At 43.2% G+C, this 17283-nt stretch overlaps 1 protein-coding gene across 4 annotated transcripts in view; it reads right to left on the bottom strand.

The window, feature by feature from the left end:
* Positions 1–17283, bottom strand: part of LIFR (LIF receptor subunit alpha) — a 100812-nt gene that overhangs the window by 64664 nt on the left and 18865 nt on the right. Inside the window, exon 1 of one of the 4 annotated variants that reach the window (XM_035100348.2) lies at positions 14031–15308. The exons of the other annotated variants lie outside the window; for them this stretch is intronic. The gene's annotated coding sequence lies outside the window, so the exon portion shown is untranslated. Of the gene's footprint in view, positions 1–14030; positions 15309–17283 lie in introns of those variants that run through there. 4 annotated transcript variants of the gene reach the window in all.

Genomic DNA, 17283 nt, shown 5'->3' with positions numbered 1-17283 from the left:
TTATCTTTAAAACCAAATGGGTAAGAGAAATGAAAGGAATTCAAGGATTTGGCAAGGTGGGAGCCTTTTGTGAGTAGCCTGAGGACACATAGCACACTCCTGTGGTCTCCTTTCCCCAGACTCCTCAATGGACAGGGCATGCCAGGCAATTTCTCTCCTCTAAAGATTGCAAACTGCATAGCATGCCAGAGGTGTCCCCAGACTGATTTTTCGAGAATGCACAAAAACACTCCAGAATAGGTCCGTTAATAATCACATGAAAGTAATGACAGCCTCATCTGAGAGATTGATTTCCAAGCTGAAAAGGCAAAGATCATAGAATCATAGAGTTGGAAGAGACCACAAGGGCCATCCAGTCCAACCCCCTGCCAAGCAGGAAACACCATCAAAGCATTCTTGACATATGGCTGTCAAGCCTCTGCTTAAAGACCTCCAAAGAAGGAGACTCCACCACACTCCTTGGCAGCAAATTCCACTGTCGAACAGCTCTTACTGTCAGGAAGTTCTTCCTAATGTTTAGGTGGAAGTTTCTTTCTTGTAGTTTGAATCCATTGCTCCGTGCCCGCTTCTCTGGAGCAGCAGAAAACAACCTTTCACCCTCCTCTATAGGACATCCTTTTATATATTTGAACATGGCTATCATATCACCCTTTAACCTTCTCTTCTCCAGGCTAAACATACCCAGCTCCCTAAGCCGTTCCTCATAAGGCATTGTTTCCAAGCCTTTGAGCTGATGAAACAAACCAGATGGCAGAGATAGCGAACCTTCGGCTGGCAGGGAGCACTGGGGGAGGAATGTGACCCTGCAGATGTCTCTGTTGGCCCTGGGAGTTGGGACTCTTCCCAGGTCATACTGCCCTTCCTCAGCCCACCAATTCCTTGAGTGCTTTCCGCTGGATGGAATGTGTCTTTGAATGGTGACCATGCCTCTTGCTTGCCTGGAGAAGCGTGTTTGCATACATACAAACCTCCGAACTCTACATGGCTGGAATGTGTAGAAATGGTAAGAGTCATATCCATTCGCGCTGAGCATTTTGGCATCTGGCCCCAACCACCACGGATATGTGCCCCCCCCCCAGAAGGCTGTCAATGAGGGAATGTGTGGTCCTCAGGGTGAAAAGGGTTTCCCCACACCCCTGCCATGTTAGAAGTCCAACAAACCATGGGACATTTTCTTCAATGTATACCTGAAGAAGCGTCTCTCCCCCCCCCCGCATCATTCAGCCCAGATACTGAGATCCAGCACTGAGGACCTTCTGGCGGTTCCCTCGCTGCAAGAAGCCAAGTTACAGGGAAGCAGGCAGAGGGCCTTCTCGGTAGTGGCACCTGCCCTGTGGAACGCCCTTCCAACAGATGTCAAGGAAATAAGCAGCCATCCTATTTTTAAAAGACATCTGAAGGCAGCCCTGTTTAGGGAAGCTTTTTAATATTTAATGCTGTATTGTTTTAATATTTGATTGGGAGCCGCCCAGAGTGGCTGGGGAGACTCAGCCAGATGGGCAGGGTATAAATAATATAATATAATATAATATAATATAATATAATATAATATAATATAATATAATATAATATAATATAATATTTATTATTATTATTATTATTATTATTATTATTATTATTATTATTATTATTATTATATAGAGTCCCACATTAACTCATGCCAACCATTTTGACGGCTATGAAAGCTATCCCAAAAGAACAGAGACAAGCAAAGGTACTAAGAATAATATGTGCCAAGCTAAAATATCACCTTGGCAGAACTTCAAAGCAACATGTTGGTTTCTTAAAGGACCTTGCAGATTTGTCAAAGGAAAAAAAAGGGGTGGGGCGGACAGTGTGTCTGCTCTCCCAAGACTCATTCTCAAAACTAAATTTCTGTATGGTTTTAGTAAGATATTAAAACACAAGCTGTTTTGTTGCAGCAGGCTATACCTCAGAACTATGGTTATTTCCATATTTCCACAATGTGTTTCAAGCATTTATTATACTTCTGAGTTTTCCGGGAAAGCAGGATTGAGCAGCTCACAAATCTCCCTGTGTCTCCCATCCAAGCAGTGATGAGGTTTCAACAATGCTAAGCAGGGTTAGAACTTATGAAAACAATATTGTCATTCCAGTCACTCTCATCCCACTTACTCCAATTTAGATTAACTTCTTCAACAGTTTTCCAAAAATTAAGGGAATGGAAAAAAGGAGAGAGAAATAAAGAGTGTATTCTATTCAAACATGCAGATTATAAAAGAAATGGCTTTCCCCAAGCTTGGCTAACTTAAATAGATCCTAGCCAAGCCTGGAGAGAGTATGTTTTACAGTCCATAAATACTACATCTTTTTACAACTGCGAAACTGTTGAATGTGTTCCATCTACACTGCAGTAAACTAGAGGAGATTCAGATTTGATCAAAATATTGTTCTCATGAAGTAACTGCAAAGTGATTTCCTCCAAGGAGGTACATATATGTTCAAAACATGTCAGGATCACCTTGATAAGAATCTCACGTGTATCCGCTGTCTTTTTCATCATCCTATTGAATGATGGGACTTTCTTGGTTGTTTTGTTCATTTAAAACATTTTTATCCCAACTTTTCTGCCTCAATGTGGAAGCAGCTCAAGGCAGCTGAAAAGATTTAATCAAAGACACAAAAATTACAAACTAACTCACAAGATTAATCAAATATACAAAAATTACAAACTTTAAGAGATGTAGGCGAATACAATAAAATAAAACCAAAATACAAAAAGAGATCAAGGCAAACAGAATTGGACCATTCCACCAGCAAAAAGGCTGGTGGGACAAAAAGTCTTAAATTTTGTCCAGAACATCAACAGGGAAGGAACCAAAAGGGTGGTTGCTATCTACAGATAAGGAGTAAGAGAAAAATTGTACAGGGTTGGAAGTGAACCAAGACTTACATCTACAGCAAGACGAGTCCTTTCCATTAGTTGCTTCCAACCACCTGCACAGATAAAAAGCCATCCTAGCATAAAATGATGTGTGCCCTCAAAAATAGTTTGAAGGCTGGCTGTTAGAGGTGAGTCAGGTAAGAACTAAATGGGCCACTTCTCTTCCTCTGAAATTAATAAATGAACAGTGAAATGAGAAGCTATTGAAAACTAAAAAAAGAGCTATTATTCAACTTCAGGCAAGAACTGGAAGTTCGCAATTTTTATTACTGCTAGGTGAAGCAGATGGGGGAAAAGGGAAAGCGTAGAATAATACAAAACAATAAAGATTGATAAGAGAATACTTCCATAAATCAATCAACAATGAGGTGCTTATGCCCAGTTCAGGACTTCCTCAAACTTCTTTTGAACCCTAGTCTCCTTCTGGGCTTCCCAGCCACTGCCTCTTTCGCAGACAAATATTTAAAATTTTTGTGCATTGTGTACAATACATAGATATATCAGAGTGGGGAACATGTGACCCTCTAGACATTCGATCTCCTATCAGTAATTTATTTTCTCCTTTTTTTGTAGTGCATACATTTTTTGTTGCTCTGTTTTATTTTTTACATGGGTATTATTTCTTTTCTTCCTTTCTCTGTGCACTTGCAATTATGTGCAATTAATCTTAAGTATATATGCAAAAATGCAAACACACATGGACTTCTGGAGGGCCTCAAACTCCTGAGGCCTGAAATTAAAGCAAGGGTGTGTTTTCTGGGACACTAAGCCAACTCTCAAGCTTTAGAAGAGAAGTAGGACAGGGTATCTCAGCTTGGCTCCTGAAACCAACCAGAAATGGGAGTCGTGAGAGGGAGGAGCTACTGCAGCCAGAAATTCCAGAACACTCCCTGCTTTTCCCCAGCTTCCAGATTTAGCAGCACAATACTATCATAACACGGGTGGCGCTGTGGGTTAAACCACTGAGCCTAGGGCTTGCTGATCAGAAGGTTGGTGGTTCGAATCCCCATGACAGCGTGAGCTCCTGTTGCTCGGTCCCTCCTCCTGCCAACCTAGCAGTTCGAACGCACGTCAAAGTGCAAGTAGATAAATAGGGACTGCTACAGCGAGAAGGTAAACTGCATTTCCGTGCGCTGCTCTGGTTCGCCAGAAGTGGCTTTGTCATGCTGGTCACATGACCTGGAAGCTTATCTGAGTGGATGTAGCAACCGAGTAATTTCGTTGTTCCCGCAAGGGGACAATGACAATAAAGATATCTTATACGCCGGCTCCCTTGGCCTATAGAGCGAGATGAGCGCCCCAACCCCAGAGTCATCAGCGACTGGACCTAACGGTCAGGGGTCCCTTTACCTTTACTATCATAACAATGCATTGTATTTCATGTCATCCACTTCAGGCGAAAGCCTTGGGGAATGACGTATAGTAAGCGATGGAACAATCAAAGCATTCAACAAACAGTCCGTAAGAAAGCTAAGCTGGTTCCACTTCAGTTCTGGCACAACCTTATAAAACTTAGAAGAAGAGGAAGCAAAAACAATAATGAGAATACTGAGCCAAGCCTTTGGTCCCTCTTGACAGAAGCTCCAGGGTTCCAGACAGGGTTCCAGACAACCCTACCTGGAGATGCCACGGAATTGAACCCAAGAATTCCTGCATGCAAAGGACATGCTCAACCACCATGCCCATCCCTTTCCCTAGCACCATCAGCTTAAGGAGAGGATGAAATGTTAGTGTTGAAACTAAGGTTAAAATGAAGTTAAAAACCTGAGACTGAAACATGATCAAAGGTACCAGGAGAGCCTCTATAGGGAGAGCAAGGGACACCTGCTTTCAGAATGCCGTCATGCTAAAACTTTGCTTCTGGGAAGAAAGTATTCCAGCTCTGCCTCATTCAGGAACCTCTCCTTTTCCTAGAAGTCACACTTACCTTTCCGCCTACTTTAGAAAAAAGGGTGTGGCAAAGGTGTCTAAATTGTGTGTTGTATGGAGGATGTGGAAAGAGGTTTTATCCTTGTATTAGACTAATCGAAAACCAGTAAAGCTGAATGTTGGGAGATTCAGAAGAGACAAAAGGAAGTTCTTCTTCAATGATACAAAACCCTTCTCTGCATTCCACCTCCAAGGTACCGTATATCCAAAGGGTGGTGATGAGAATCAGAGAAATGGAGAGTTGGAAGGGACCACATGAATCATCTCATCCTACCCCCTGTAATGCAGTGTTTTTTTGCCCAAGGTGGGGCTTGAACCCACGACCCCGAGATTAAGAGTCTCATGATCTACCAACTGAGCTATCCCACAGAATGGGCTTTCTCTGTAGTAGCTACTCATTTATTGAATGCTGTACCCAAAGAGGCCCATGTCTTGTCATCATTTCAGAGCCAAGCAAAGGTGTTTTGTTTTCCTGGACATTTGGGCAGCACTAATGATACATTGTACTGCTAGATCTGTTTTTATTATGTTGTATGAAATATTATTGGGTTTTTTGTTTTTTTTACTTGCATTGTAAATTGTTTCAGGACTTTCTTTTTTTACTGTAAAGTGACATGTACATTTAATAAACTATGTTAAACTATGGAATTCACTGCCACAAGATACAGTCACCAGTTCAAAGACAGCTTTAAAAGAGGGAATGTGACAAATTCAAGGAGAATGGGGCATGGCGGCTCCAAGAGGCGCTATACTTCTGAATACAGTGGTGCCTCGCTAGACGAATTTAATTCGTTCCATGGGTCTTTTCTTATAACGAAAAATTCGTCTAGCGAATCCCATAGGAATGCATTGAATTTTTTTGATTTTTTTTTGCCATAGGAATGCATTAATTGAATTTCAATGCACTCCTATGCGAAATCGCGATTCGCTAGATGGATTTTTCATAAAACGAATTCATCTAGCGAGGCAACCTCCGCTCGAAAAATCCTTTCGTTAAGCGGAAATTTCGTTAAGCAGGGCATTCGTTAAGCGAGGCACCACTGTACCAGTTTACTGGGAATCACGAACAAAAGAGTGCTATTGCCCTGTTTATCTCTTCGTATGGTTGACCATGGTGGGATCCAGCAGGGCTCTCCCTCTGTTACTAACATAAATCAATAGCCATAAAAGCATGGTGGTAAAGAAACACGATTGATTTTGTCTAACGTAAACTCCGCTCCTTCAAAACATGACAGCAGGTAAGCATAACTTTCAACCTCTGGGAGGAAACTGCGGGGGGGTGGGGGGTGGAATCCAACAATATATTAAGCCAGCAGCGATTTACCAGAAAGCAGAGACCTATGCTTTCAGGAATCGTAGAATATTAAGAAATCAATTTAAATTACTGTAAATGGCTCTCGTTTCTACTAATAAAACTCTAAAAACCACTTTCAGCTAGAAGGATATTCCATGACCACAATGCCCCGTACACAATAAATTACTTAGAATTTAAAGCCTTGCACAAGTTGGGAGTTATCTGTACTGTACACTGGCCGTGCCAAGATGCCTTTAAAGGAAGGGACTGGCATATTGTTTTAAAGTAGACAAATTCCAAACTGGTATTAAAGTCAGCAGGTGCCCACCAAATTGACCCTATACTACATCTGCTTAAGCTAAGAATCTCATCTGCCGCACATTCCCATATGACTGTTGTTCTGCGAATGCACATTTGTGCTCTTTACCACTGGGCTTATCCAGTTACCCCTACTGGTGCGGAGTCTGCAGCTGACAAGTGGTTGCTTGGTGTTAAGGGCTCGGCTATGTGTTCTGTAGAACCAGGTAAAAAGTAAAGGACCTCTGGGTGGTTAAGTCCAGTCAAAGGCAACTATGGGGTTACAGCACTCATCTCACTTTAAGGCTGAGAGAGCTGGTGTTTGTCCACAGACAGCTTTCCGGGTCATGTGACCAGCATGACTAAACTGCTTCTGGCGCAACGGAACAAGCATGACTAAACTGCTTCTGGCGCAACGGAACACCGTGACAGAAACCAGAGTGCGCGAAAATGCCGTTTACCTTCCTGCCACAGCGGTACCTATTTATCTGCTTGCACTGGCGTGCTTTCGAACTGCTAGGTTGGCAGGAGCTGGGACAATGGGAGCTCACTCCACCGCGAGGATTCGAACCGCCGACCTTCCGATCAGCAAGCCCAGGAGGCTCAGTGGTTTAGACCACAGTAGTCATGCTGGCCACATGACCCAGAAAGCTGTCTCTGGACAAACGCCGGCTCCCTCGGCCTGAAAGCAAGAGGAGCGCTACAACCCCATAGTTGCCTTTGACTGGACTTAACCGTCCAGGGGTCCTTTACCTCTGTAGGACCTCTTTCCTGGGACCACACCACTTTAGAATACAAGGCTGAGCATCAGAATGGATGCTCTTGCACAGGGGTAGGCAAACTAAGGCCCATGGCCCGGATGCAGCCAATTGCCTTCTCAATCCGGCCCGCGGACGGTCTGGGAATCAATGTGTTTTTACATGAGTAGAATGTGTACTTTTATTTAAAATGCATCTCTGGGTTATTTGTGGGGCCTGCCTGGTGTTTCTACATGAATAGAATGTGTCCTTTTATTTAAAATTGATCTCTGGGTTATTTGTGGGGCATAGGAATTCATTCATTCCCCCCGCCAAATATAGTCCGGCCCACCACATGGTCTGAGGGATGGTGGACCGCCCATGGCTGAAAAAGGTTGCTGACCCATGCTCTTGCACATACACAAACTAGCACATCAAAAAAGGCATTATGTAGCTTAATCATTGCCTTCATAGGCTGCTTTTCAAAGATTAGGAACTTCTGGTTTATTTTTTATGTTAAATACGCCCTTGTATACAATTTAACCATGCTATCCGTCCATTGAAATAATGAAGCAATATAATCTGAGGAGAGTGTTGCTATGAGAGGTAGCAAAATGGTCATTGGTACACCAGGTTAACGCACTAGGGAAAGGCTTCTAAAACAGAAGAACTAAACCAGGCATCCCCAAACTGTGGCCCTCCAGATATTTTGGCCTACAACTCCCATGATCCTTAGCTAACAGGACCAGTGGTCAGGGAAGATGGGAATTGTAGTCCAAAACATCTGGAGGGCCGAAGTTTGGGGATGCCTGAACTAAACCAACAAGGGAGGCTGTAGAAGATGTGAAAGCTCGTTTACTGGAGGTTTCCAAATACAGTAAACAACATTATTTATTACACATATTTAGTAAGGGAGAAATTTCAAGTGTAAAAATATTCTTATTTAACAAAATGCATGCACCAGTTACTAAAAGAAAAAAGACCTCTACCCATTTTTCACCAGGCAGTCTAAAATAGTCATTTAAAATATGGAGTTAGAGTGTCGGACCTGGGAGACTGGGGTTCACATCCCCAGTAGGTGACCTTTGGGTCAGCTACTCAATCCCAGCCTAACCTACCTCACAGGGTTGTTGTGAGGATAAAACGGTGAGGAGGAGAACTATGCATGCCACCTCAAGCTCCTCGGAGGAATGGTGGAATATAAATGGAAATGATACCTACTAGAATTGTGTGTTATGATGGTATCACCAGACCCATGGTTTCAATTTATCTCCTTTATGGAAGCATATCAAAGCTTCTGAACATATTCCAGTAAAATACAGACGCATACATCACACACCCCGTCTGTGATTTGCCTTCATAAACTTTACACATCCAAATTCTCTCTCAACAGTTAGTGAGATTTCCTTAGTCTGCTTTTTGTTTTTTGTTTGCTCTCAACTCTCCCACGAGCTCAGCTATAAGAGACTGTGAAGTGCAATTAGTGACTTTCCTTTTCCATCCAAATTAATGGCAGAGTTGCATTGTGCCCTATTCCTCCTTTCGTTGCAAGCATTGAACTTTACTTCAAGTGTGTGTGTGTGTGTGTGTGTGTGTGTGTGCACGCACGCACACGTAAACATTTTGAGCAAGCCTTAATTGCAAATACTTTCGGTATAGAATTAAAGAACATACAGAATCATATTTAGGGTGAATACAAATGCAATACTTAAAAAGAGACTCCCCCCCCCCCTCTGCATGCAAAGACAGGCTCTGAAGGATTGAGCAGATGAGACCAACAGTGAGTCGAATGATCAAGGCGGCAGTCACTTCATGTGTTGTGGAGGGGAGTGAGGGGCAAATGGAGCTCATCAACCTGGGAAGGTGGCGCATCCAGAAGAAGGAAAACTCTGATCCTAAACCTCTGCTGCTTTGCAGGACATTTTAAGGAAAAGAAAAGGCTAAGGGGTAAACCCACACAAGTCCACTGAGGAGTCCCTAAGATGGTTGGGTGGCGCCTCGTACGCCTCCTTCCGACATCTCCTGCAGCCAAGCTGGTGCCAAACATATGGCTATGCTTTCCTTTGGACCACATCAGTGCCCAGTAGGGTGATGACTTTTTCATTTTTTCCCCCTCAAAAATTATTTCCTGTAGCACAAATGGATGAACTTTTGCCTATCGATGACTAAAACGAGGTATATTCCATTGAAATATTAAAAAAAGGTCACACACAAACCGTTTTTATTTTTTGTGTGCCGTTTTACCATTTCATAAAATTGTATTAACAATTTTCTATATATTTCGTATCAAATTTGGACACAACACCACATTCCACAATGGGGAGTGTTCTTAGCAACATAGGGTATACAAATGTCACACAAGCGCAAGGTAAAAGCCCCTTTTTAGGACCTCAAAACTCAGCCAGCAGACCCTGCCGGGCATGCTGGGAAAAGAACCTACAGGAGAGGTAGCAAAACATTGTCCTCTAGCGGAGTCTATACTGTTACTGCAGCTGAAAAAAGCTTCCTTGTGTGTTTGACGACCCTATATAATGTTGTATATATGTGACTCTAAAGCTTGGGTTCAATTTTATATCTGCTTACAGTGACTTCAAAAATGGTCAAAAAACTGATAAATATTTTTTTAAAAAAATCATTTTGTGCGTGAGGTTTTTTTTAATAAAATCTCTTTGAAAGTAAGATTTTATCTAATCTTAAATGAAAGCTCATCAAATTATGATACAGGGAAATGAGGTTGTAAAAAAGTCATCACCCTAGTGCCCAGGCTTGTGATGCTAATACAGTGGTTTGACTTCACCAATGGAAGTGGGTGCACTCCATTGTCTCTTGAGGCAGACAGACGCCAACAACTTCAAAGAGAAGTTCCAATGGGCTCATTCCCCAGCATCACAATTTGAATGACAGAGGAAGCTGCCTTAATGACTACATCAGATCCATGGATTGAATAGCTCAGTATTGTCTATTGCAGTGTTCCTCAACCTTGGGCCTCCAGCTGTTTTGGGACTACAACTCCCATCATCCTGAGCTAGCAGGGCCAGTGGCTGGGGATGATGGGAGTTGTAGTCCCCAAACAGCTGGAGGCCCAAGGTTGAGGAACACTGGTCTATTGCACTGACTGGCAGCAGCCCTCCAGAGTTTCAGACAGGAATTCCTCCCAGCCATACCTGGAGACACCAGGGTCTCGAACCTGGGACTTTCTGCATGCAAGGCAGAGCTTCTACCACTGCACTACGGCCCTTCCCCCCAAAACAGGCATTCTACCAAATCAAATGATAATCAACTAACCTACCTCGCACTGAGCTGTTGTGTGGATTAAATGGAAAGGGGGGGGGAGAGCCATGTGTGCTACCTTGAGCCCTTGGGCGAAAAAGGCAGGATACAAATGCAATAAATAAATAAATATCCGTCCATCTATCTTGCTCCTCCATGCAACAGATGGAAAGGCTAGCCTACCTCTTTTTTCTTCTTAAGAAAAATAGTTTTTGTGTGTGTTGAACAATCTTAAATGATCCACCTGTAGTTTACTGAAGAAAACCAGGAAAAAGTTACACAACAGCTTGGATTTTCCAGAGCTTGACCCTGCAGGTCGTGTGGTATATTTGTACCAAATCAGGGGGGCAATGAGTCCACAGAAGCAGCACTGACCAGCAAGTGTTGCTATATTAGTTTCCTCCTTGATGAAAAGATCTGTGGACTGTGACATGGCAATAACATGGACCCTAAGGCGGGATTTAACTACAAACCACTTGATCGGCTAGGATTTCTGTTTGCCAGGCTTTGCCATTTTAGCACTAGGTGGCAATATTTTGACATCTCAGGTACACATTAACTAACTGATACTCAAAAACTTTAACCCCCTTCTCTTTGCTGACTAGCTGACTTGCAAGGTGAATTCAACCTTGGGTCACACCAAGTCTAACAGGATTAAAGAGTTCGTTTCCATAGCATGAAGGCCTGCAATTATTTTCTTCTTTAAAGCTGAATTTCATGTGGCGATTTTGCAAAAAAGGAAAAAGGTGAAAGAAAGCTGGAATAAAATAAAAAAAATTCCTTCCAGTAGCACCTTAGAGACCAACTAAGTTTCTCATTGGTATGAGCTTTCGTGTGCATGCATACTTCTTCAGATACACTGAAACAGAAGTCACCAGATCCCCACATATACCGTGTTTCTCATATTATAAGACACGTCTTATATTTATTTTTTCCTGAAAAAAACACACCATGGCTTATTTTCAAGGGATGTCTTATTTTTTAATTAAGTACCGGTACCTGTACAGACCACAGACCTGCTCCCACCGGGTCTTCACGCGCGGCAGGCAAAGGCTGCAGCCGGGTCCTGGGGCTGCGCGCGCGGCAGGCAAAGGCTGTAGCCAGGTCCTGGGGCTGCGCGCGCGGCAGGCAAAGACTGCAGCCGGGTCCTGGGGCTGCACGCGCGGCAGGCAAAGGCTGCAGCCAGGTCCTGGGGCTGCGCACGCGGCAGGCAATGGCTGCAGCCGGGTTCTGGGGCTGCGCGCTGAGGCTGCAGCCAGGTCCCGGGTGTCCGCACGCTGAGGCTGCAGCCGGGTCCCGGGTGTCCACGTGTGGTGCACAAAGGCTGCAGCCGGGTTTTGGGGCTGCGCACTGAGGCTACAGCCGGGTTTGGGGGCTGCGCGCGCTGCGCGCTGAGGCTACAGCCAGGTCCCGGGTATCCGCGCGCGGTGCGCAAAAGCTGCAGCCAGGTTCTGGGGCTGCGCGCTCCGCGCTGAGGCTGCAGCCAGGTCCCGGAGGTTAATGCGGCAGCAGCAACCCTTCTTTGCCACAGACCTGCTCCCACCACCCGGTACGGCTTATTTTCGAGGTATGCCTTATATTTTTCCACCCCAGGAAAATCCTGCCATGCCTTATTTTGTAGGGATGCCTTAAAATATGAGAAACACGGTAGTGAGAGGAATGTAACAGCCAGCTGGAAAAGAATGCAGGTTAACAAATGTAGTTTGGACAAACCTAAGACTTTGAGGTGCATCCAAATATATCAGGACTTGTCCATTGATTTCAGTGAGTCTGCTGACTAAGTTAGATACAGTGGTACTTCTACTTATGAATTTAATGCGTTCCCAACGCACATTTGTAAGTAGAAAAAATTTGTAAGTCAAATCCCATAGGAATGCATTGGGAGAAAAAATTCGTAAGTCGAAGCAACCCTATCTAAAAATTCGTAAGTAGAAAAAATCCTATCTAAACTGCATCCAAGATGGCGGACAGAGCTCTATTCGTAAGTAGAAACATTCATAAGTAGAGTTATTCGTAAGTAGAGGTACCACTGTATAACCATTCATCATTACCTCCAGATTTCAGAAGGCAGTACTATGCTATTAATTTTATTCTAGCCATAATACACTAAAAGACTTCATTTATTTCTTCCCGGTTGAAACAGCCAGTGTTGCTCAGGAAATCAGTGTGAAATATTATTTCACATACGGAACAACCAAACGAAAAGTGATATACCAGCTTTGTATCTTTGGAGATTTAAAAATAAAACAAGGGTAACTGTTCAAATCTAACTGCTCAGGAAAATGATTAAAATTGATGCAAGTCTGAACTGTTATAATCTACATCAAAACAGGATTAAGAACATTACTGTCCAGTTGACTATAAACCTGATTCCAGTGGCCATATTTCAAGATGTAGTGAATGATACAATACAACAAATATGGAGATAAAAGGGCAACAGTAGTAAAAAGGAACAGTCCTTCTAATGAAACCTCATAAAATGGAGGTTCCCTAATAATTATTCCATTTATGAAAATATTTGACTGTTTTAGAGCATTCCGCCATTTATTTGACAGGTTTTTCCTCTGAAATCTATCCTAAGGGGGTGTCTACACCAACTGTTTTTCTCAGAATACATATATAGTGCATTGCGGAGGCTGTTGGTGTAATCACAATCTTAGAGCTGGTGGCAAGAAATGCCTGCATTCACATAATCCAAAATCCCATTTTAGCAAACCCGGGTATGCACAAACTGTGTACACAAATGCAGGCCTTCACATGAGTGGCAATAGAAAAAACCAGGAAGCCATAACTGGCCATAATTCTTCATTCATATGTAACAGAAAACCATGCTTAACAGCTTCGAAATAAGCCAGGATTCAGAAGCCACATGATGCACCCTCCAACCACCCTAATAGTTTATTTTTTTTATTTAAGCAGACTGCTCATGGTTATGGCAAATCTAAAAAAGGCCTAATTTTTGCAAATAATAAGGCACGGTATTAAGAAATGCATCAAATAGTATACATAGCTCCTCACCCATCGCACTGCTTCTAAATAACTTTTGCAAGACAGAGTCGTTCAATACCCAAAAGCGTTCCTTTGCAATCTCCGCACAAGTCAGAAGAAGAAGAAAGTTAAGAACTACAGTTAGTCCATCAGAAAGAGTTTCAAAAGTAACAGTCAAATTTTATCAAGTTGCTAATGCTAAAATAAAAGTGAGTACTGTAAGCTTTTCAAAGTTTGCTTACCTTTCTGACCTTTTTTGTGGGCTCTAACAAATCAATTACCTTGTTACTTATTATTCAAAGTTGACATTCTGGGAGGATACATCAGTTTAAGGCTTGATTAAAATCTTTACCAAAGAAAGAAAGAAAGAAAGAAAGAAAGAAAGAAAGAAAGAAAGAAAGAAAGAAAGAAAGAAAGAAAGAAAGAAAGAAAGATGCAACAGTTGATACAGTCCCAAATTTATGTACAGTATATATCTCACAAGTTTGAATCTGTAGGCGATCAATACCATGTAATACTAACACTTTAGATGTCATACAAAACTTTCAGGACATAAAGGTTGAATGCACAAACAAGAAAACTTACAAGGGGCAGTTCTATGTGTACTTACTTAGAAGAAAACCACGTTGAATTCACAGCAGATTAGTTCCAGGTAAAATGTATAAAAAGGACCCAAGGAAGCTGCACAGATCTGAATATATTCACTGGTGTTAGGTACAAAATCAGTACACAAGGTACACAAAGTCCAGTTACATGAATCAGCACCTTCAACTGACTGTTTGTGTACCTTATTCCAAGCCAGATATGCAGGGATGAAAAACGAGAGCGCTGTGTCTATTAAGACAGACGCTTTACAAAATACACTGTACGGTTCAGTAAGATTAACATTGTTGGCTCGGTTGCCTTTTGAGCATCAGCCGGATTGCAAGCTTTGCTACAGAAGAAGAAGAAAAACGCCGTCCTTCATGGGAAGGGCGCTGCTTTCATAATGGGCAGAGCCACATTGCTACAGCAACCCTGTACTCCATGTACCCAAAAATTCTAGGCAGCAAAAATAACAAAGCACTGGAGGCCAAGAGAAAATATTCCCAGGCTCGCAAAAGACTACAGTCTTCATGACATGCTACTCTGTATTTTCCGTAGCTTAGAACTGCCTGCAGACCTCAGAAGGGTGGCTAAGCTTCTTTTCACCATAATTACCATGGCCATTCTTAAATGTACTGTATTATATATAAATATATATGGTATGCACAAATCCACTTTTGGCTTTATACCAACTCTGAAAATAATTCTTCTGAGTTTCCTGTATAGAATGCAGCTCATTTTAATGACCACTGCCTATAAGATTGGGCACCCCCTCCCAAACAAATGATTCTCTCCAACCAGCAATGCACATTTCCCTAGTTTCTGCACTCCAGTAACCAACATCGGTGATCTTTCAACTCCATCTTAAAGTAGGATCACCGAGGTTAATGAGGCCCACAGAAAAGGTCAAGGGACCCCTGACCGGTAGGTCCAGTCGTGGACAACTCTGGGGTTGAGGCGCTCATCTTGCTTTACTGGCCAAGGGAGCCAGCGTTTGTCCACAGACAGCTTCCGGGTCATGTGGCCAGCATGACTAAGCCGCTTTTGGCGAACCAGAGCAGCACATGAAAACGCCATTTACCTTCCCACCGGAGCAGTACCTATTTATCTACTTGCACTTTGAAGTGTTTTTGAACTGCTAGGTTGGCAGGAGCAGGGACCGAGCAACAGGAGCTCACCCCGTCACCAAAAAACAGCACTCCTGGCTGTGAAAACATAAGAAAGCTGAAGCTCTGTGCTATAAAGCAGTGGTCCTCAACCTTGGGCCTCCAGATGTTTTTGGCCTACAACTCCCATGATCCCTAGCTAGCAGGACCAGTGGTCAGGGATGATGGGAATTGTAGTCTCAAAACATCTGGAGGCCCAACGTTGAGGACCACTGCTATAAAGTATCGAATGTATAGATAGCCATGAAGCAAATAAACACGGCTCCTCCTGAACTGGCTTTCTGGGGTGGGGTGAGGAGACTTAACTCACCTTGCTGGGACTTATTTCTGAGTAGACATGAGTACGGCTGCACTGAAATTCTCTAGAAATTAAGAGGACAGAGTTGTCGCAGTCCTACAACATCCTCTCGACAGCAGGGAAAATGAAAGGGCCACACACATACCCATGTCCTGTGAGATAGGACTGGCTGCGGTGTTATTTACCATCTCACACATTTTTGAATCATTAACTAGTCGTCTTTGTCAGGCCTGCAGTATCATTGCAAACTGAGGGAGAAATGCTTTTCTGGACTCCCACCTTGCTTACCAGCAGGGAGAGTACAATAAGCCATTCTCAGTTTTTTGCCTTGAAAGTTTGGAGAAGGAACGGGGAACTTGTGACCCCACTCTGATGTTGTTGGGACTCCCAAACCCTCTGGGTCAGGAATGATGGCAGCTGGAGTCCAGCAGCATTCAGGTTCCCATGATCCCTAACTAGCAGGACCAGTGGTCAGGGACGATGGGAATTGTCGTCTCAAAACATCTAGAGGGCCGGGTTTGAGGAAGTCTGGTCCAGAGCACAGACTGACTGGTTAGGCAATGCAAGACCCCACCAGATCCCACCTCCAGTGTTCTTTGTTTTTTAGCAAAAAAATTCTTATCAGTATGAGAGAGAGGAAGAAAACAGTGAGCTGCTTTAAGAGAAAGAAAGCATGTCTAAGGAAGACCTAGTAACTTACAAAACCTCTTCAGCCAACAGAGGAGCATGAGTCTATGAAGCATTGATGGAAGATATCGAGAAGATGGAAAGCTTAATCCTTTTATCTCAGAGGGTCGGGAAATGACCATGTGTGAAGGAGATCCACCAATCAGGGGAAGCCAGCTCTACTTGGAATCTCTGACCACTAGCCAACAGCCCAATCAGGTGGGACAAGAGGTGCAAATGGCACCAACGTCCTCTTGATGTGTGTGTGTAGGGAGAGAGACATCCCCTATGAGGAAGGAGGCGATGCTTTGAGCATAGCATGGAGCACCAATAGGAACCCAAAGGTTCTCCTAAAAGGACAGAAAGGGTGGGTGCTGCCTTTTTGTTACTGGACCTCATTCATTATAAAAAGCAATTGCAGGATAAGGAGATGTTCAAAGCACACATTTGATGGCTGGGTTCACTCTGAGCCACTTTATCTTTATGGCCTTACACTGTGCACAGATTAGCAACTTCCAAGAATAGGTCCTCAACCTTGCCAGATTCTTACTACCTCCAGAACTGCCAGATAAGAAAAGAAAAAGAACACTTTGAAATAGCACAGGATGAGGAACTTATGGCCTGTCAGATGTTGATGGCTGCCCTGGCTGAGGCAGATGGGAGTTGTAGTTCATCTGGAGGGGGTGGAGGCAAAGGTTAGCTGCCTACTCACTCATTATTGGCCACTAGCTTGGGAAAGGGGGACTACTGGTGTCTTATCTAAGTCCTCCCTAAATACGGAGCTGAAACAGACTCAAATTTGCATGAACACGCTATCTGGACTTAGACAAGTCCCTTTCTCTTAACCCACTTCTCTGCAGTATGGAGATAAAATTACTGACCTGTTTTACGGGGCTCTTGCAAGGATTACAAATGATACAAAGTTAAGTGCTTTGAACACTTGCAAGAGCTGCTATATAAATGCCGTGGCCAATTCTCATCACCGAAAGTTGTCGTGAAACTATCGTATTTTTTTCCATGTGTTTATGGAATTCATGCTAGAGCCACACACACACACACAAAAAATATATTGCCCCTACAACCTTTTTTCCCCAATCAAAATGGGAAAGGCGGAGAGAAATTTCAGAAAATTTTGAAGACTGGGAGTA

Source organism: Zootoca vivipara, chromosome 11 (assembly GCF_963506605.1).
Source record: "Zootoca vivipara chromosome 11, rZooViv1.1, whole genome shotgun sequence".
NCBI lineage: Eukaryota > Metazoa > Chordata > Lepidosauria > Squamata > Lacertidae > Zootoca > Zootoca vivipara.
Note: the sequence above shows the minus strand (reverse complement) of the source record. Positions and strands in the feature narration are given on the sequence as shown.